General features: G+C 43.2%; 1 protein-coding gene across 1 annotated transcript in view; it reads right to left on the reverse strand.

Moving 5' to 3' along the window:
* The window catches only part of CDH23 (cadherin related 23), a 1,221,584-nt gene that overhangs the window by 940,541 nt on the left and 260,050 nt on the right, over window positions 1–20,993 (reverse strand). The gene's annotated exons all lie outside the window — the stretch shown is intronic.

Below are 20,993 nucleotides of genomic sequence, written 5' to 3' on the forward strand. Positions count from 1 at the left end.
TTGGATCAGACGACAGTCCCCATTGCAGATAATGTGGACCAAGGTCTACAGCATTAGTTTGCCTAAACTAATTTCTTAATTAGACAGGTTACTTAAATCATCATAATTTTAGGGAGAATGAAGCTTAATAAATAGGCTCCATACTGTAGTTTCTTGACATTTTTAACACTATTTCAGGGAATGTTCTGGTCCCCAGATTCTGCAGGAAGAGTGTTTATTAATTTACTGAGCTCTCTGTGTATGTGGATTGAACTATGGCCCTGATTCAGAGCCGGACGCTCTGACAGAGCGCTCGCTCTGAATCAGGGCCGTCCCTCTGAATTTAAGAGCGGCCTCTTGGCCGCTCGCATAGCTGTGGGTGACCACCCACAGCTATAGCGAGCGGCCAAAGTGATGGTCGCGATGGTCAAGACCATCGCGACCATCGGGCTTGCGACGAGACCCTTGCGGTAGGGTCTCGTTGCCACAAGCCCTGGAGTGCAGAGCCAAAAGCACTCCCACTGACATCACTAGTGATGTCAGTGGGGCCGGACCCATGGGAACGCCTCCGTCTGGGCAGCCATGCCCCCAGCACGCCCACCAAAGGGGGCATGCTGTCACTCACCATCGACAGCATGCCCCCTTTGGTGCGAGACCCATAACGCCGGCTTGGCCATCGTTATTCGGATCTTGCGCATGCACACGACGGAGCCGCCTCCATCGTGCGCATGCGAGACTGCCCAATGTTTTAAAGTAGCAGTCATTTAACAGACAAAACCAGGTTGATTTTGTTGGCTAAATAACTGCTACTTTAAAACATTGGGCAGTCTCGCATAGGACTCGCCGATGTCTGAACTTCACACCCTATTACATTCACCCCTATGTATTACGAAATTTATAAATCTGGTTTGAGGCTTTTTACTGGCTCTATTTCAGTTTGGGAAAGCAAAATAGCACTCATTGGCAATGTTATTTATGAGAAAGAAACATTCCAAGAACAGGAGATCCAGAATTTTGTTCAGAAATGTTTTATGAGCTGTAGTCTGAGTCGCATGCAAGGTTGTTGTAATTGCGGCAGATGCTGAAGCCTGTTTCACTACTTTATGCTAATGCAAGTATCTGTTCAACAATGCAGGGTGCCGCCCATTTATTTTACATCGGCCACTACTACAGTCATCAGTAGGATCTGCTCTTGAACCATCCTCATGCTAGGTGCAAGAGATGCATGAGAAACACCCTGTATGCAGGGACTCAGAATAGAACAGAGCTTTAGATATACAGTACGCCCATGACTCTCCACAAGTCAGCGTGGTTAAATGCAATTGCTTTGCCACCACCCATTTCCCAACCCCAAAACACACTATTTCACATAAGGACAGATCCGGGCGAATTACATTTGGAGTCAGAATCAGCCCTTCACTGTGTAGTGTGGAGTAGCCCCTTCTTCAGGTTTTATCACAAATGTCATGGTGCTAAAAAACGGGCAGCGAGATTAGTACAGATGTGTCCTCATGCACTTAGACCATCTATGTCTATGAATTTTGCGTCTTATTTGCAGACGCAGCGAAACAGAACTCAAAATGTACTACACATCTTGGGCTGCGACTAACAGCACAGGAAATAGTTTTAAACCTGTACAAAGTGGCAGATGAAGCACAACAGAACTTGGCGAGAAAATAATCTGCGTCATTGTAGCACTTCGTATACAGAGTCAGACTCATTCGCACACAGATACACAAATGTCACATTGATCACTGTAATCTAGCAAAGTAGTTCTTTCACTTCCCAATGTTTTATTTGTGTGAATAAGGATCACATTGTGAGTGAGAATGATGCCCGGCATGGCCAAGTTGCCCTGAAGCTGACTTAGACTTGTAAGGTCACTGATGATCCCATACAACAACGCGATTTTCCCTTCACTCATCAGTTGGTGATCAATTCTACCATCAGTTTTAGGCAGGGGCGTCTTAAGAGAGGAGGGGCCCATGTGCACTCCCTGTGCGGAAGCCCCCTCCTCTCTCCCCGGTGGCTGGCAGCCGACTGACATGGCTGGCCAGCCACCGAAGCATTAGTAGACTCCGGGCACTAGAGTGTGCCCGGAGTCTACTGTGCATGCACAGAACGCAGGAGAAATGGCAGCAGCGGCCATTTTTCACATGTTCTGAGCAGCGCTGACACCCGACGTGAGACCACAGATAAGTTTAAAAAAAATATGGGTGCAGTGTGTGCGGTGCGGGGCCCCCCGCACACACTGCACCCATTATAGATACGCACTGGTTTTAGGGCTCCATTTAAGAACACATAACTCCTTTTACGCTTACTAAAGGGTTTATGACATTTCTGCAGTATTTAGTAAACAGTTGTAAGACTGGAGACTGACTTTTATATTTCACATGCAACTTTACCAACAGAGCCATATTTCTGCTATTCTCAGTCTACGTTCTGTGTGTGTCTGTCTGAGTCAGTGTCTGTCTGTATCCCAAGTTTGTTTGTGGCAAAGGAGAGAGTTAGAGGGGCCATGCATGTTTCATTTGTACTGGGCCACAAAATGTCAGATGGCAGTCCTGCAGGTACATGTATAGTCATCTTGCGTAACTGTATTGGAGTTGTGTGCAAATCAATTATGACTGAATAACTTGAATTGCATTTAATTCAATTATACAGAATATAAAACTAGTACTACTTACTTTATCACTGCAATGAAATTACTATAGAACAGGGTGCCTTTGGGAATTACATGTTCTCAGCAAGTGTCTCGTCAACTACAGTATAATTGCATAATTTGTAATTAATGTTATTAAAGAAGTGTATTTAGCTATTGACATTGGATGCTTTCAGCATAAGCATTCACCAGTGATTGTCTTTAGCGTGCATTGAGAAAAAACCCATTGCATCTCATCTTGTGCATCTTTTCTACCTAAGCAGCGTTGTATGGATAAAGGAGAATTAGTCTGCTATGATTGTACAGTTAATGTGCCTTGGTAGTTAATGAACTAAACAACGCCACCAAGTCAGGTGCAATTACAAGGGAAAAAAAATCCTTGATCATATAATTTTCCAAACAAATGAAACAGGATGCTTTATTTAGATCCATTTTGCCTCTAGCTTAACATTTTAGCTGTTGAGTAAATATTTTAATGAATTATGTTTATTAACATTAATGGCTTTTTACTTTATTCTTCCATGATAGAGAAAGCTGCTATTAGCAAGGTCACAATCTATTTTTTTAGAAGTTATCACCTTCAGTTATAGTAAGAATAAAATGACTATATATGTAAATACCACATTAAGATGAATCTACTGTAGCTCAATTAACAGTCCTGAAACCACTGATCAGACTAAGGGAAACCAGAATGAAACAAGGGTACTTTTCAAGCTAGGAGTAAATTGTCACAGCATCCTGCCGGATTATTTGGACTGTAGGTTGGAAATGTGACAATGCTCAATATTAATGACATTAAGGACTTACCTACAAGATTGGCAAGTCCAGGGAGTGGTAAAATAAGATCTAGATGTCCTGAAGAAAACCAATCTGTTCGACAGCTCAAACACTGAAATGTAGTCTGGTCATGAATACGAAAACGCTACCTACCCCAACAATCAAGGCGTCACATATTGCTGCATCTGTACCAGTGTCAGTTGCGTGGATTGCCAGTGCCACAACTGTTGTCTCCTTTAAAATCATGGAGTCTCTTTCTCTCTGGTTCAGCATTATGCACAGGCAGCTGATACTACAAGGGGTCTGAGAGAGAGGTGCATAGGAAGGTCCTTGCCTGGATTCAGCATGATATACAGATATGTCCTCATATACCTTTGCTCTAAATGCACTTAGTAGCTTAATTTATCACGCCACATACTTTGCGACAAAGCCACGCCAAGCATCTCTTAATTCTTACTATTTGCACTACTAAAGCGTCAAAATTACTCTACTCGGTGGGCAGACAGCTGTGTACTGAACTTGCTACCTGGTTTGTGCATCACTTAGATCTACACCTGACCCCTTGTGGCCTGGACTGCTTATTTGTGGCCTGGATTCTGCTTGTGTCCTGAGCTTCCATCTGCCTTGACTGAGCAATAAACCCTGTATGCATGTGAGAATTGCACAATTACATTGCTCACTTAAATCATATTGAGTCCATACTTGAACTTTAATTATCTCATAATATTCTGTGACACAAGGAATATGTATGCAATGACGTAGCAAACAAAAAAATATGGACTCCCCAGGTGCTTCTCACACATCCCTTATAACTAGGGATGTGCAGGCTCGGATAGGTTCGAGTTTGCACGTTGAGTTCGGATTTTTCCCTCCAAAAAAACGGAACTCAGAAAGAGGCTAAACGTCATCTTACATGGACGAACATCATCATTCCAGGACTTTTGTCCAGGAATGATGATGTTCGTCCATGTAAGATGACGTTTAGCCTCTTTCTGAGTTCAGTTTTTTTTGAGGGAAAAATCCGAACTCAACGTGCAAACTCGAACCTATCCGAGCCTGCACATCCCTACTTATAACACCCCACATACTATATACTTATATAGCATCAGACCTCTCCACATGCCCCTTAAATGCCCCCTACACCTTCACATGTACCATCGGACCTCTCCACATGCCTCTTAAATGGCCCTCAGTCAGGGTAAGCCCATCAAATTCTCTGGCCACACATCCGCAGAGTTTCACCATTATTCTAAACCCTGCAGATTACAAGGAGAGGCTCCGTGCGAAAGATGATCCAACATACACTGCCACCACCAAAAAAAAAGAGTTCAGCCATTAGGTACTGTAATAGTGGGAGTGCAAGATGGATGAAGATATTAATTTAATTCCAGCTGGCACAGCCCAACCCCTACCTATCCCTTCAGAATAAGGGTGTTACTACACAAACACATCTATATGGATGTATGTTTTTTAACAGCCTCATACTCACCTCAATCTTTCTGCAGGGGCAAATACAGAATTTGCAAAAGGGGTTCTACATATATGTGAAAGCATTTCAATGTAGCACGTGGCTGCAGAAAATTGGATATGTGGCCGCTCACTACATAGTCTGTTTGGCTGCAATGGTTTTATATTGACCATAACAACAAGCTTCATTAAGTTAAAATTATCAGGCTTCCCATGCAGGAACAAATAGCTCCATGAGTTAGGTGTCTGACTGCAGTGGATGAGGTTGCGAGTTCAAGGAAGGAGTATATACAGATGTGCCCTCTTGCATCTTTGCCGCTTTAGCGGCAAATCTCACCACGCATGGAGTCGTGTACCTTCGAGCAGATACATGTGCTGCGCTGGCAACCGTGACTCCATAAGATTGCATGGTGCGAACACAGCACGGCATGGCGTATCGCACGTGGCCACGGCTGATTCCATGGCGTGATGCTTCCGCATGTTAGTAGCGCGATCCGCAAATATGCAAGAGGACACACCAGTAAGGGGTGGCGCGTATATCTCTTGTATGTCTGTCTCCCCCACCCCCCTTTCCCTACACCCCCTGCCTATGCCTGGATCTATGTTGTCTTCATTATACTAACCTCACTACTATTTTGCACTTACACAAATGTAATATGAAGTTCCTTTTGCTTAAGTGCTTCACTGCTTGACAATTAAAGGGCTAAACACACAATAATTATAGAACCATTCTTACTACTGTTCATGACTTCTCATATAATTTCCACCGAATACATCTTGCATATTACATACAATATGCATCACACTGGGTGCATCTCCTGTCCATGAGGCCACGTTCCCTGAGTTGTCCCATTTTGGAGGCATGACTGCATGTCATGCCCCCGTTGTCGCCATGTTGGTGGCTTGCCCTGACCTCTGGGCACAACCAATGTGGTGTTACCAGGCCCCTTTTAGATTGCATGCTTGATTACCTTGGAGACCATGTTCAGATATATGCCTTTGTGACTGGTATATGCCTCCGACTCTCATGCAGGATTATGCTACAGCAAATTTACTACTTCCGAAGATAAAAACAGAAATGTATTATGTTAAACTTATTTTTACAATTGCTTGTTCTTTGTTTTCCAAAATGATGATTCACTTGTAACTATATCATAATTACTTGATTTTAAAGTTACATGGACATAACTTGATGATTCATAACTTACTGTTATGATCATGTAGGAATTACATGACCAAACATTTCTTTTTGTCATTTCCTGCTGTTTACTAATGAGGTTATTTAGGCTAAACAGGAATAATGACACATAAAGAAATTGCCAAGTGGAGAGCAAGCAGGTCGACTAAGACTGCCACCAGCTTTGCAGGCAGGGATTCCAATATGCTTCTGGTGCCAATAAGCAACCAACTACAGTACCTAATGAAAACGCAAGGCCAAAAAGGAAGAAAATGTTTCCCACAGACTTTCAGCAGATAGCGCTGTATGTTAGATTTAGAGCTAGTGCACCGGGAACACTTTTCATGTTTTGGTTTTGATTCTGGATCTTTCTTCGTGTTTTGGATCTGGATTGGTTTTGCCAAAACCACCCTTCCGTGTTTTGGGTTCTGGATCTGTATTTTTTTGAAAAAAAGCATAAAAACAGCTAAAATCACAGAATTTGTGGGTTTTTCTGCTCCTATGCTATTATTAACCTCAATAACCTTAATTTCCACTAATTTACAGTCTATTCTGAACACCTCACAATATTGTTTTTATGTCCAAAAGGTTGTACAGAGGTAGCTGGATGACTATGCTAAGAGATAAGAGTGGGTGGCACAAACACGTGGCCTATCTAGGAGTGACACTGCAGTGGCAGACAGGATGGCAGGTAGAAAAACTAGGCCACAAACAGTACATAATGCAAACAAAAAAAAGAGGTGCAAGATGGAATTGTCCTTGGGCCCTCTAACCCACCTTTATGTTGTATAAACAAGACATGCACACTTTAACAAACCAATCATTTCAGTGCCAGGGTCTGCCACACGACTGTGGCTGAATGATTGGTTCGTTTGGGCCCCACAAGACAAGCTGGCAATTAATCTGTCCCTGCACAAACTGGCTCTACGGAGGCAAGATGTCATCCTCATCCTCCTTATCCACCGATTCCTCACCCTCTTCAGTGTTGTGTACATCCTCACAGAGTATTATTCGTCCCCGCTGGAATCCACCACCACAGGTCCCTCTGTACGTTCTGGAGGCTAGTCTCCCTGGAAGAGTTGATAATTCATTTTTATGAACATCATCTTCTCTACATTTTGTGGAAGCAACCTCCTACACCTTTCGCTGACAAGGTTCCCGGCTGCACTAAACACTCTTTCGGAGTACACACTGGAGGGGGGGCAACTCAGGTAAAATAGAGCCAGTTTGTACAGGGGCCTCCAAATTGCCTCTTTTTCCTGCCAGTACAGGTACGGACTGTCTGACATGCCTACTTGGATGCTGTCACCAATGTAATCCTCCACCAAGCTGTCAGTGGTGACAGTATCATATGCAGTGACAATAGACATGTCAGAAATTGTTGCCAGGTCCTTCAGTCCAGACCAGATGTCCAAACTTGGTCCTGCCTGCCCTGCATCACTGCCAGCGGGTTGCTTAGGATACCTAAGTTTTTTCCTGGCAGCCCCAGTTGTGGGAGAAAATGAAGAAGGAGCTGTTGACGTGTCACGTTCCGCTTCAGCTGACAGTGTTCTCACCAGCAGGTCTTAGCACCTCTACAGGCTTGTGTCGGCCGGAAAGAGACACCACGTAGGCATTAAACCTAGGATCGAGCATGGTGGCCAAAATGTAGTGGTCTGATTTCAACAGATTGACCACCCTGGAATCCTGGCAAAGCGAATGAAGGGCTTCATTCACAAGTCCCACATGCCGAGCGGAATGTGTGGCAAGTTTGAAGGGCTGGAGAACCTTGCACAACATGGAAATCATTCTACACTGCGCTTGAGTCAGGTGCATACCCCCTCCTTTGCCTATGTCATAGGTGGATGTATAGGCTTGAATGGCCTTTTGCTGCTCCTTTATCCTCTGAAGCATACAGAGGGTTGAGTTCCACCGCGTCACAACCTCTTGCTTCAGGTGATGGCGGGGCAGGTTCAAGAGGGTTTGCTGGCGCTCCAGTCTTCGGCATGCAGTCACTGAATGGCAAAAGTGGGCAGAAATTTTTCGGGCCACCCAAAGCATCTCCTGCATGCCACTGTTACTTTTCAGAAAATTCTGCACCACCAAGTTTGTGTTAGCAAAACATGAGACGTGCTGGAATTTGGTGGCGGTCGTCAGATATCACAAATCCCCAGGAGAGTCCAAGTGGGGTAAGCCACTGGGCGATGATTTCCCTCAGTTTCTCTAAGAGGTTGTCGGCGGTGTGCCTGTTACTGGAACCGATGATACACAGCGTAGCCTGCCTTGGAACGAGCTAGCGTTTCCGAGATGCTGTTACTGGTGATGCTGCTGTTGTTGCTGTGTAAGGTGATACATCTACCCAGTGGGCTGTCACAGTCATATAGTCCTTAGTCTGCCCTGTTCCACTTGTCCACAAGTGGACATTGGGTACAACCGCATTTTTCAGGACACTGAGGACACTTTCTGACGTTTCTGTACAGTCTCGGTATCGCCTGCCTAGTGCAGTGGAATCTAGATGGGATTTGGAACCGGGGACACACTACTTCCATCAATTGTCTAAATCCCACTGCACTAATGGTGGATACCGGACACACGTCTAACACCAACATAGCAGTCAAGGCCTCAGTTATACGTTTTGCTTCTGGATGACTGCTGTCGTACTTCATCCTCCTCGCTAAGGACTGTTGGAGGGTCAATTTTTTAGTAAAAGTAGTGGTGTTCCTACTTCCTCTCTGGGATGATGAACGACTCCCAGCAGCAACAGTAGCAGCGGCAGCAGTAGGCGTAGCAATGCAGGATCCTCTGGAGGAATCCCGGATAGGAGAGTCAGTCATGCCAGTGACATGGCCTGCAGGACTACTTCCGATCCTGACTAAGGAGGAAATTGACGAGGAGGGAGTTGACGGTGTGGTTTGCAGGCGCTTGGATACAACAGGACAACAGGATTTAGGTGTCCCTGGACTGCTTACGGTCTTAGCCAAAGTTTCTGAACTTGACAGTAACTTTTTATGAACGCGCTGCTGGTGCCGTATAAGGGAGGATGTTCCTAGGTGGTTAACGTCCCTACCCCTACTTATTTCACCTTTCATATGGTACATATGGCAAGACAGTTGTTGTCCGGATTTGGATAGAAATATTGCCAGACCAAAGAGGTGGAATGTTTGGTCTTCTGCCCAGGCATGACAGTGATGGGCTTTTTCATCCCACGGACAACAACTGTCTTCCACGGAGCCTGATTTAAACAAACCACATCACCATCAGAATCCTCCTCGCCAACTTCCTCCTCAGCGCCAGCTACACCAGTATCCTCATCCTGTTGTACTTCAACAGTGACACCTTCAATTTGCATATCAGCAAGTGGACTGTGGGTGCTCCTTTCAGCACTTGCAGGGGGCGTGCAAATGGTGGAAAGAGCCACCTCTTCCCGTCCAGTGCTGGGAAGGTCAGGCATCGCAACCGCTACCACACTTGGACTCTCCTTGGGGATTTGTGATATCTTCTTAGAACGCACAGTTCTTGGCTGTGCTTTTGCCAGCTTAACTCATTTGATTTTTTAGCGGGAGGAGGGCTTCCATCGTCATGTGAAGCTGAACCACTAGTCATGAACATAGGGAAAAACCTTAGCCGCTCCTTGCCACTCCGTGTCGTAAATGGCATATTGGCAAGTTTACGTTTCTCCTCAGATGATTTAAATGTTTTTTTTAAGGTCATTTTCCTGAACTTTGTCATTTGGGATTGTATGTGCCCTCTACTATGACATTGGGCATCGGCCTTGGCAGACGACGTTGATGGCATGTTATCGTCTATGTCATGACTAGTGGCAGCAGCTTCAGAACTAGGAGGAAGTGGTTCTTGATCTTTCCCTATTTTATTTTTATCGGAGAAAGTTTGGTCCTCCATTTATGTTATATTGATATATACGTGCGGCTAAGGCGCACACAAACACAGAAAATAATTTTTTATTTTTGTTGGAGACTAGGGCACTTTGTGGGTTACACCACCCTTTAAGAAATGAGCCAGCCGGCTCTTTACTTATGGGACACTGGCGCACGCTTGGCACTGCTCCTTTGTTGATGCACGTGCAGCTACAGTGCACACAATTCACAAAGACAGAAAAAAAAAGAATTTTTTGTGGAGCGCAATTTGAGGGTTACACCACCCTTTAAACACACAGACGCACGCTTGGCACTGCTGCTTTGAGCATGTACGTACAGTGCACACAATTCACAAACACAGAAAATATTTTTTATTTTGTTTCGAGTGCACTTTGGGAGTTACACCACCCTTCAATGGTCAAGCCAGCCGGCCCTTTACTTATGACACAGGTGCACGCTTGGCGCTACTTTGTTGATGCACGTGCGGCTACTGCGCACTCAATTCACAAACACAAAAAAAATATATTTTTTTATTTTTTGTTTGGAGTGCACTTTGGGGGTTACAGCACCCAAAAGTGCACTCCAGCCGGCCCATCACTTATGACACAGGCGCACGCTTGACGCTACTTTGTTGGTGCACATGCGGCTACTACGCACACAATTCAAATAATTTTTTTTTTTTTTTTTGGATGCACTTTGGGGGTTACAGCACCCTTTAATGGACAAGCCAGCCGGCCTTTTACTTATGGGACACAGGCGCACGCTTGGCACTGCTCCTTTGTTGATGCACGTGCAGCCACAGTGCACACAATTCACAAACACAGAAAAAATATTTATTTTTCTTGCACTTGGGGGGGGGGCACCCCTGATGGACAGAGCACCCCCTGGACAACATTACAGCACCCCTTTAGGACTGGGACACTGCACAGGACTTTGGAGTGGACACAGCCTCTATGCACAACACAGCCTAGCCAGCCCCTATGGACTTTGGAGGAGTGGACACAGCCCCTATGGACAACAGCAGCACAGTGCAGCACAGCACAACACTACACAGCCCAGCCAGCCCTAACTCCAACCCTCCATCTTCACTGTCCACAGCCGAGTGAGAAAATGGTTCCAACGCGGGTACCTTAAATAGAATCCAAAATTTGCGAGACCCGGAAGGCGGGATGATGACGTTTTGCCTCGATTTCAGATCCGAGTCAGGCGGGAAAAGTCGAGCCTAACTCGGATTGGCCTCGGATCGGGGGGGCTCGGGGGGGTTCGGATTTCAAAAATCCGAACCCGCTCACCCCTAATATATATATATATATATATACATACGTACATACATAGACACATTATTCATCTGTGGTTACATTTGATTTTTTGCATCCAAATGTGTAGAATAAAGAGAGTATAATAGAAATAGTGGTCCATGGGTCTAAAGACTCATAAGCAAGTGGTTGTGCAAAAGGATAATACAGTTGTATAAAAAATTAAATGCCCTAACAACCGATGACTCCCAGTCAAACCTGATCCAAAAACATTAAGCAATTTAATAATAAAACATTTTAAATAAATATCAACAAGACAGACATTGTTATTTGCGTGAAAAATAAGTAAACATTTATTGACCCTCAAAAATTAGGGAGGGGTAAGGAAAAATAGGTACAGTCTATTAGACATGTAAGAAAAGCAAAACACAGATGTGTCCTCAAACTTCAGTCGCAACAAACAGCCCCCATCGGCGCACCAGGTCCCAGGAGACTCTGCCGCGCCAAGCGTCCTTTTCGCTCAAAATGTAAGTCTTATTTACACAAATAAAATGCATAGGAGTGACAAATCTACTTTGCACTGATCAATTTGATTTGCAACATTTTTATTGTACATCTGTGTGCAAATGAGTCTAAGAGGCATATTCAGTTATGTAAGAGAATAGCAAAAATCCCGCACCTGCAGGATTTTTCCTGCATGTGCATGATTTTTGCTATTCAATTAAATGCAGGGTTTTTCATTTTTTGAGCACCTCCATGGCACAACCAATTTTTCAGAAAATCCATATTTTTAGGAAAAATGGTCAGGAAATGCATGAGACCCCGGCGACACCCCTCCTAAAGACTAATTTAGCTTAGTCAGTAAATAGTCACCTTCCAAAGTGGTGTATTCTCCCTCCAGCATCGGGAACTGGTCTCCTGCAGCGGCGGTGTGTGTAAGTATGTTTTATGTGTAGTAATGTGTAAGTGTGTATAAGTGATTATGTGTGTGTGTCTGTGTCTGTGTGACTCCCGTTTGTGTGTGAGCCCCCCCCCACCCCGGAGACAGCTGCAGGGAGAACTGCATATCCCTGCAGCCACCTCTCCTCCCAGCAGCCCCCTAGAGTCCCAACAGCCCCCTCTCCTGTGCAAAGATGACCAGGAGCTGTGGAGACCACCGAAGACCAACAGACAGGTAAGTAAGCTTTTATTTTTTTCTCGCGTCGCAATGTTTTCAGTGCTGAAAACCCTGTGTGCATTTTTTTTATTGAATACTGCAGGTATCGGGAACATGCATATCCGTGGTATTTCACAATTGGGCACAAGATCTGCATGATAAACCTCACTCCCGATTGTATATACCCCTAAATCTGTACACAAAGTGCTATGATGCAGTGGCCACAACACTTTCTCACGCCACTGTGCTTCATCTGTGACTTTACATGTGTTTTAAACTAATTCCTGTGTGGTTAAAGTCACAGCCCGGTGTCTCTAGTAAATTTAAAAGTGGTGTTATGCCACCTCGGTGATGCAAATAAGATGCACAATTTTAAGATAAAGATGGTATGATACACCTTTCAGAGCAGCTCAGTCATGCTGGGTGTTTCGTGCCATATGGCATTTACAGTAGGTGTCTGAGGACACATCTGCACACCCAGAACATGCATACAACATTTAGAAGCAACTTATGGTGTAGCCACCTGGAAGGACAGTGTTGTGCCCAACAAAGGTCATCAGCACCACCCAACATCCTTCACTGCCATGTCACCAAATCACACTCCATCCCCATCAAATAAACCACACTATGACGAAAAATTTGGAGAGGTAGGTAGGAAGGAAAAGTCCTCAGGATCAAAGAGGCCCAAACAGGTACTGTACTTTCAACATAATATCAGCTTCCTATACCCACTCAGTATCTCAACCATAATCCCCATTCATAGAACTGGCTTTATTTAACAACACTAAACTTGAACCCATTTAAATCAAAGCTATTCACAGAAGTGGAGAGTCATGGCCTCTGGGTTTAAACCACTTCAAACTTAAAATCAGTTGTCTGTATTTTCAACAGGTGGGGGATTTGTCCAGTAGGGACAAACAGACCACCATCGGTCTCTGCTAGCTTTATATAGCACTGTTATTACTGCATACTGATGAGGATATATAATAATGTATCCTCAATAGGAAACAAAATAAGGTTAGGAAGGCTGTCTAGTAATTATGTGGATAACAAACGAAGTTAAACGTTAATGGCAAGTAGTACATGTTTGGAGAACTGCATTTGTGAACTTGGGTGCCTTCCTACTGAAAAACTTCTTAATATGTACAGACTTTTGCCTGCTAATCCTCTACATGTATGTAATTTGCTCTATATGCTGCAGAATTTTGTGCATCAAATAAATAATACAAGAAAGCTACTGATAGAGAGCCCTCAATTTATACAACGATAAAAAATAATGTAGGCTTTATAAATGGATTTTCTGCACCTCTCTGCTTCCAAATCCTGTTGTCAAAGATCTCTACTCAGTATATACATGTGTATGGTGTCCTACACAGGTCACCAGGTGGCAGCTAGCATAGAGCCAAAACCTGGGCTAAAAACCACCGGATCGGGTCCAAGCGGCAAAGCACCAATCTGCCCTTGGGACCTCTGCATTTGGAGTAATCCTCTGCTAAACCAATCACATTTCTATGATGTGAGGAAATACACCTATTCAATATGTTCAGGAATGCTTCAATGTATGTTGCAGCTGGTAGCAAACTAATCAATTCAGAAAGAGTCTGTCTAACAAATCAATGAGGGAAAGCAATCTTCCGATTGTGCCAAGCAGCTAAACCCATTCTCAGGTTGTCAAATTGAATTTGTTTGTGTAAGAAGGAACAGTGGAGGGAAATTGTTTTATGTTGGGGACTTTGACAGATAGCAAGTGGTCTAATGGGTTCCTCCTATCATTCAGTGACAACACCTGTGAAACTGCTGGGTATAGTGTTGGACCTGTAAGTAAGAAAATATCAAAGGGTCTAATACAATGTTAAGGGTTTCAGAGTCGTCCTGTCTAATAGCTGTCAAATACAGTTAAGACCATTAGCACTGCAGGCTGCTAATGCGTAACCAGCCTCTCCATGTTGGAAATTAAGGGTTAGCATAAAGTGAAAAGCAGATTTGTACAGGTGCAACATGTGCCCCATTTTTCAAGTGGGCACCGGCAAGTGATGTTCATGTAGGTGGAGAAAAAACATCAAGCTAGCACCATTGAGAAAACTGCCCTCCAACATAGTTTACAGAAGTGTTTTTCACCATGAAGCCAATCCTTTAGGTAACGTAGATGGGCAGAAAGGCTGCAAATTAATACACCCAGTTATATTGCAATACTACTGTTTGCCCACAGCTTTGCTCACATGGATGTCTGTTATTGCTCAGCGGAACTAATTTTACAAAGACAGTAGCGGCATCTAATATTGTGACGTATATTTATATTGTAGACATTGATCAGAAAATGTCTTTGAAAACAATATTTGCAGTTTTTCTTTCTAACACAAAAAGATGCTTGGGACTACTAACTCATGAGCAAGCCACACAAAGCTGCCCATGGGAGAAGCAGCTGGCCCTGAGATCTACACCTGCAACCCTGAGATACGTTGTTACTTAGCCTACAGTAACACTGAAAAGTTGCAAGTAACACGAGCAGTGACACTATGATATGTAGTATTTGTCTTGGTGCGCCATCTACTGGATTGATATGTTTACTGCAACTTCATGAGTCAAGATACGTTGCCTGATTAGTGCTCAACATACAGATTTATATGCAAAATAGATCTTGAGATATATATATATCTATATATATATATATATATATATATATCTCTATATATCTCGTTTGTGGTGTGATAGAGAGATATATATATATATATATATACACACACATACACACATATATATATATTATACATATACACACTAGCTGGAGTATCCAGGATTTTAAGAATGTTTGTTTACACATCATCCTCCAACCAACCTCTCCTTAGGCAGGCCTCACGAAAAGTGTGACAAACTTCCCCATCAACAGTCCTAAGGTCTTCGAAGGTAGTAGGGCCTGTAATGGTGTAAAGCAAACTTCGTAGATAGAAGCATTCAAAATTTGTAGGATGTACAGTATAAACACAGCCAAGAGCTTCTGTTGCTCTGATACCAGGTTGACCATCTACAGTGACTTCTTGTTTTCTGCGCAGAAAAACTTTGGGAGGAGCATTCCATGTGTAATATTTTGGCAGCTCACAGTACAGCAGTACATGCAAAGTCATAATTTTGACACAGTTGGAAGAAAGCAGTAAATGTTGTTGCGTAATTTGGTATAGTCAGAGAGCTGAGAATGCAGGCAAAGCTCTCTTCGATAATAAACATTAAGATCATAACACAAAACGCTTGCTCCGAGGCCCTACCCATATAACGTGAGGCCCTACAATGAGAGTCCAACCAAAAATTGTGGTTTTAAATTAATTAAAAATTAATAGTAATTAATTTCGATTTAAAAATTTGTTAGTTGCCTCCGCCGTATTTTAATACGCTCGTATGTAAAATGTCATGATCTTCGCTTGTAAACTGTGGATTTGTATAGAAAGACAGAAGGACAAATTTTCGCTTTGATATAGTAGAGAAGATAGAAAAGAAAATATAGTAGATAAGCTAAATCCATTTGCAATTCCATACCTGACCTGTAGAGGGCGAATGGTATGCAAAAATTGTGTTTTTAATCAATTAAAAAGTAACAGTAATTTCGATTTCAAATTTTTTTTAGTTGCCGGCGCCATGTTTTTATACACTTGTATCTAAAATTTCACGATCGTGGCTTGTAAACTGTGGATTTGTATAGAAAGACAGAAGGACAAATTTTCGCTTTCATATAGTAGATATACACACATATAGTCAGTTTTGGACTTTTTTTTCTCTCCATAGTTCATAAACAGTCCCTAAAAGTATATTTATCCCCAAAAAACTTTATTTATATACATCTGCATTTTTGGCTTGAGGAGCCTGCACACACAGAGTGTCAAGTGTCTGGTTTTTCCTTTATTGCTCCTCTCCCTGATTTCACATTGAGATAATACATACCTCAGCTTCTTTCTAGGTGACTAAGCTATACAATATTGAAAATGCAATCCAAATTCATCCTGTCGTATGTGTGTCATGCCGGAAAGAATAGACAGACAAAAATTCAGAAAAAAAAAATGTGTCTCCATACACAGGTCTAAGGAGTACATTTCTGAAAAAAATCCATGTATAGACACAACCATTACAACTTTATTATAAGTAATCATCTCAATGGGGAAATAATGGACAATCCTGGGAGAAATTATGCCCAAGAAAAGCAGGACTGGCGAGCTATTAAGTGGGTGCTATATTCTCTGAACTACAGTGCATCCAGAAAGTATTCACAACACTTCACTTTTTACAGTTTATGTTACAGCCTTATTCCAAAAAGGAATAAATTCTTTTTTGTCCTAAAAATGATACACACAATACCCCATAATGACAACGTGAAAAGTTTTGTTTACAATTTTTGCAAATTTCATTAAATAAAAAAAAAACATAGAAATCACATGTACATAAGTATTCACAACCTTTGCTCAAAACTTTGTTGATGCACCTTTGGCAGCAATTACAGCCTAAAGTATTTTTGAATATGATGCCACAAGCTTGGCACACCTATCTTTGGGCAGTTTCACCCATTCCTCTTTGCAGCACCTCTCAAGCTCCATCAGGTTGGATGGGAAGCGTCGGTGCACAGCCATTTTCAGATCTCTCCAGAGATGTTCAATTGGATTCAAGTCTGAGCTCTGGCTGGGCCACTCAAGGACATTCACAGAGTTGTTCTGAAGCCACTCCTTTGATATCTTGGCTGTGTGCTTAGGGTCGTTGTCCTGCTGAAAGATGAACCGTCGCCCCAGTCTGAGGGCAAGAGCGCTCTGGAGCAAGTTTTTATCCAGGATCTCTCTGTACATTGCTGAATTCGTCTTTCCCTCTATCCTGACTAGTCTCCCAGTTCCTGCCACTGAAAAACATCCCCACAGCATGATGCTGCCACCATCATGCTTCACTCTAGGGATGGTATTGGCCTGGTGATGAGCGGTTTCCTCCAAACATAACGCCTAGCATTCAAGCCAAAGAGTACAATCTTTGTCTCTCATGGTCTGAGTCCTTCAGGTGCATTTTGGCAAACTCCAGGCGGGCTGCCATGTGCTTTATACTAAGAAGTGGCTTCCATCTGGCCACTCTATCATACAGGCCTGATTGGTGGATTGCTGCAGAGATGGTTGTCCTTCTGGAAGGTTCTCCTCTCTCCACAGAGGAATGCTGTAGCTCTGACAGAGTGACCATCGGGTTCTTGGTCACCTCCATGACAAGGGCCCTTCTCCCCCAATCGTTCAGTTTAGATGGCCGGCCAACTCTAGGAAGAGTCCTGGTGGTTCTGAACTTCTTCCATTTATGGATAATGGAGGCCACTGTGCTCATTGGGACCTTCAAAGCAGCAGATATTTTTCTGTACCCTTCCCCAGATTTGTGCCTTGAGACAATCCTATCTTGTAGGTCTACAGACAATTCCTTGGTTTGTGCTCTGACCTGCACTGTCAAGTGTGGGACCTTATATAGACAGGTGTATAGGCCCCCATACATCAGCAATTGATTGCAGCAATTGTGCAATTTGCAGTCACTTGTGTATAAAAATCTTTCACTTTTTCAATTGATTGTGGCAATTCTGCAATCGATTGAAAAAGGGAAAGATTTTTATACACAATCTATTGCAAATTGCACAATTGCTGCAGTCAATTGTCGATGTATGGGGGCCTTATGCCTTTCAGAATCATGTCCAATCAACTGAATCAACAGGATGCACCTGAGCTCAATTTTAAGCTTCATGGCAAAGGCTGTGAATACTTATGTACATGTGATTTCTGAAGGTGCATAAACACACGATTTTTTTGATCATCGATAACTATATCATTTATTGTTCAATTGTTGAAAAAATCGTTCACTTTCTGAGTTAAAACGATGAACGATTATCGTTCATGCACATTCACGTTTGTAGTTTTTAGTTCAGTCAGACTGATCAACTCAACGATTTTCAGTAAGGGAATATGCAAAAATCATTTGTAGTTCAAAAAAATCGTTCATTACATTTAGTAAATGAATGATTTTAGTAGACGATTTTTGTTCATTTCTCCATTAAAGAAAATAAACGAAAATAGTTTACTAAAATCGTTCATTTACTAAACCGTTGTGTGTGTATGCAGCTTTAGGGGTTTTTTTTAAATTAAAATTTCCAAAAATCTAAAAAAAAAAAACTTTTTACACGTTGTCATTGTGGGGTATTGTGTGTAGAATTTTGGAGGACAAAAACAAATTTATTCCGTCTTGGAATAAGGCTGTAACATAACAAAATGTGGAAAAAGTGAAGCGCTGTGAATACTTTCCGGATGCACTGTATTACCTACATACCGTATATACTCGAGTATAAGCCGACTTTTTCAGCACATTTTTTGTGCTGAAAAAGTACCCCCTCGGCTTATACTCGAGTGAAATGTAGCGCTGACCAGACGGAGTTTGGTCAGCGCTACACAGCACAAACACACAGCCGCCGGAGCCGGCAGCTGCGTGTTTGCTGTAATCAGCAGCCGATGAGAGTCTGTCAGACTCTCAGCGGCTGCTGCTGCTCCCACTGCAGGAGCCATCTTCCGGCTCTCGCAGTGGGTAATGGGAGAGACGTCATGAGTAATGACGTCTCTCCCATACAAAGCGGCCGCAGGAGCTGTTAGCGGCGGGACCAGGAGCGGGAGTTTCAGGTAAGTGATTTTTTTTTTTTGATTCTTATTATGTCTCTCTCTACTTGGGGGGGGACTACAGGGGGCACTACCAGGGGGCACTAAAAGGGGTTATTACCACTGGGGATACTACCGGGGGGGGTTACTACAGGGGGCACTAAAAGGGGGGATTACCACTGGGGATACTACCAGGGGGGGATTACTACAGGGGGCACTAAAAGGGGTTATTACCACTGGGGGAACTACCAGGGGGGGGATTACAACAGGGGGCACTACCAGGGGGGGATTACTACTGGGGAACTACCAGGGGGGGATTACTACAGGGGGCACTAAAAGAGGGGATTACCACTGGGGGCACTACCAGGGGGGGATTACTACTGGAGGCACGGAAAGGGGGGATTACCACTGGGGGCACTACTAGGAGGGATTACTACTGGGGGCACAACCAGGGGGAATTACTACTGGGGGCACTACCAGCTGCTGCCATTTCCCACCCTAGGCTTATACTCGAGTCAATAAGTTTTCCCAGTTTTTTGTGGTGAAAGTAGGAACCTCGGCTTATATTCGGGTCGACTTATACTCGAGTATATACGGTAATATAAATCTATAATATTAGAAGCATAATATACCAATAATGTATATTTTATATAGTATTATAAATCCTGCTGAGGAACAGGCACTATTTCCTTTCAAAGATTTGATACTCCTATGCCAGTTACTTGCATTTGCCTTGTGAGGATTTGCTACTTTCTAAAAGATGATAATTATGCCCTCAGTGTCATTACGGAGTACATTACATAGTGCCAGCCAATGACCCATATATTTAGCTTTATAGGAAAAGACACTCAGTAATCAACAGGGAGACATTCTGCCAGGCTTTGAAAATGCCTATGAAACAGCACAATCTCACATGGACTGAAATTCCTGGACTCTGTTTAAGAGCCAACACAGCAATTGGCTTTTAATAAAATGTGTAACTACTTTAAACTGCATTGGACATAAAGTTGCTATGAAAGCAGCTAATTAGTATTTTAATTATCATTAGCAGCTGGCTGCAGTGTTAATTTGGGGACTTGGAGCAAACATCCTTTATGTTTCTCTGCACAGGTTGAATTTGTAGCAATGCAAAATGATTATCTTTTTATTTATAAATTGCCACCATATAACATAGTAATTGTGATTACAGATTTGTATACGTTTCATAGCACCCAGCCACATGTATAGCACAATTAAAAGGATGCAAAAAGATATATGCAAGATGGCTTACTTTAGCAGAACAAGACTATTGAAAGAAATTAAACATATTTGCAAAAGATGGGGATCATTCTGTTTCTCTTTCCTTTAGAGGTACAAGGTTACTATGGCTGTCTATGGGGTCTTGACTTTTTAAGAAAAAAATAGAAATACTTGTACACTATAAAAATGTCCCATGTATACATAACAGAGCTGATCATTGAATATTGGTGATATACAATGTAGTTTGAGATAACGAACGGTCTCACTGAATTCTGCTTACATTACCTATGTTCCAAAAGCCAGTCAAATTTATTGTACAAAGTACTTTAAAACAAATCGGTCTGAACTGTATAAGAGAGGAGGGGGCCCATGCGGCCCCACCCTCCCATGCCAGTCCAATTGCAGAGTAGACTCTGACACTGTGTCCAGGGCCATAGCAATGTTTTCCAGGCCCCAGTGATGTGGGGGCATGACCTAATGCAAGTAGGCATGGCCACACCTCCTTTGAAAAAAACAAAAAGTATTGAGTCATGTAGCACCGTGTGCCCCTCAGCCAAGGGCACATCTGCAGGGGGGTGGGGGGATCACTGTGATTGCTCTTCCACCCCCAACACAACCAAAGGAGACAGCTGCTGCTGATCAGCGACAGCAGCCCCCCTAACCCTACTGCAGCCCCGCACACAGCAGTGGGGGGGTGTAAGGAGGGGGAGGCGTGTGGCAAACCCAGGCCACCGTGGGGCTCCTCCATCAAGTCTGGGACTTGGTAATTGGTACTCATAGCCCCCCATTCG

The sequence above is a fragment of the Taudactylus pleione genome, unplaced genomic scaffold (assembly GCF_031769625.1).
Source record: "Taudactylus pleione unplaced genomic scaffold, aTauple2 ptg000121l, whole genome shotgun sequence".
NCBI lineage: Eukaryota > Metazoa > Chordata > Amphibia > Anura > Myobatrachidae > Taudactylus > Taudactylus pleione.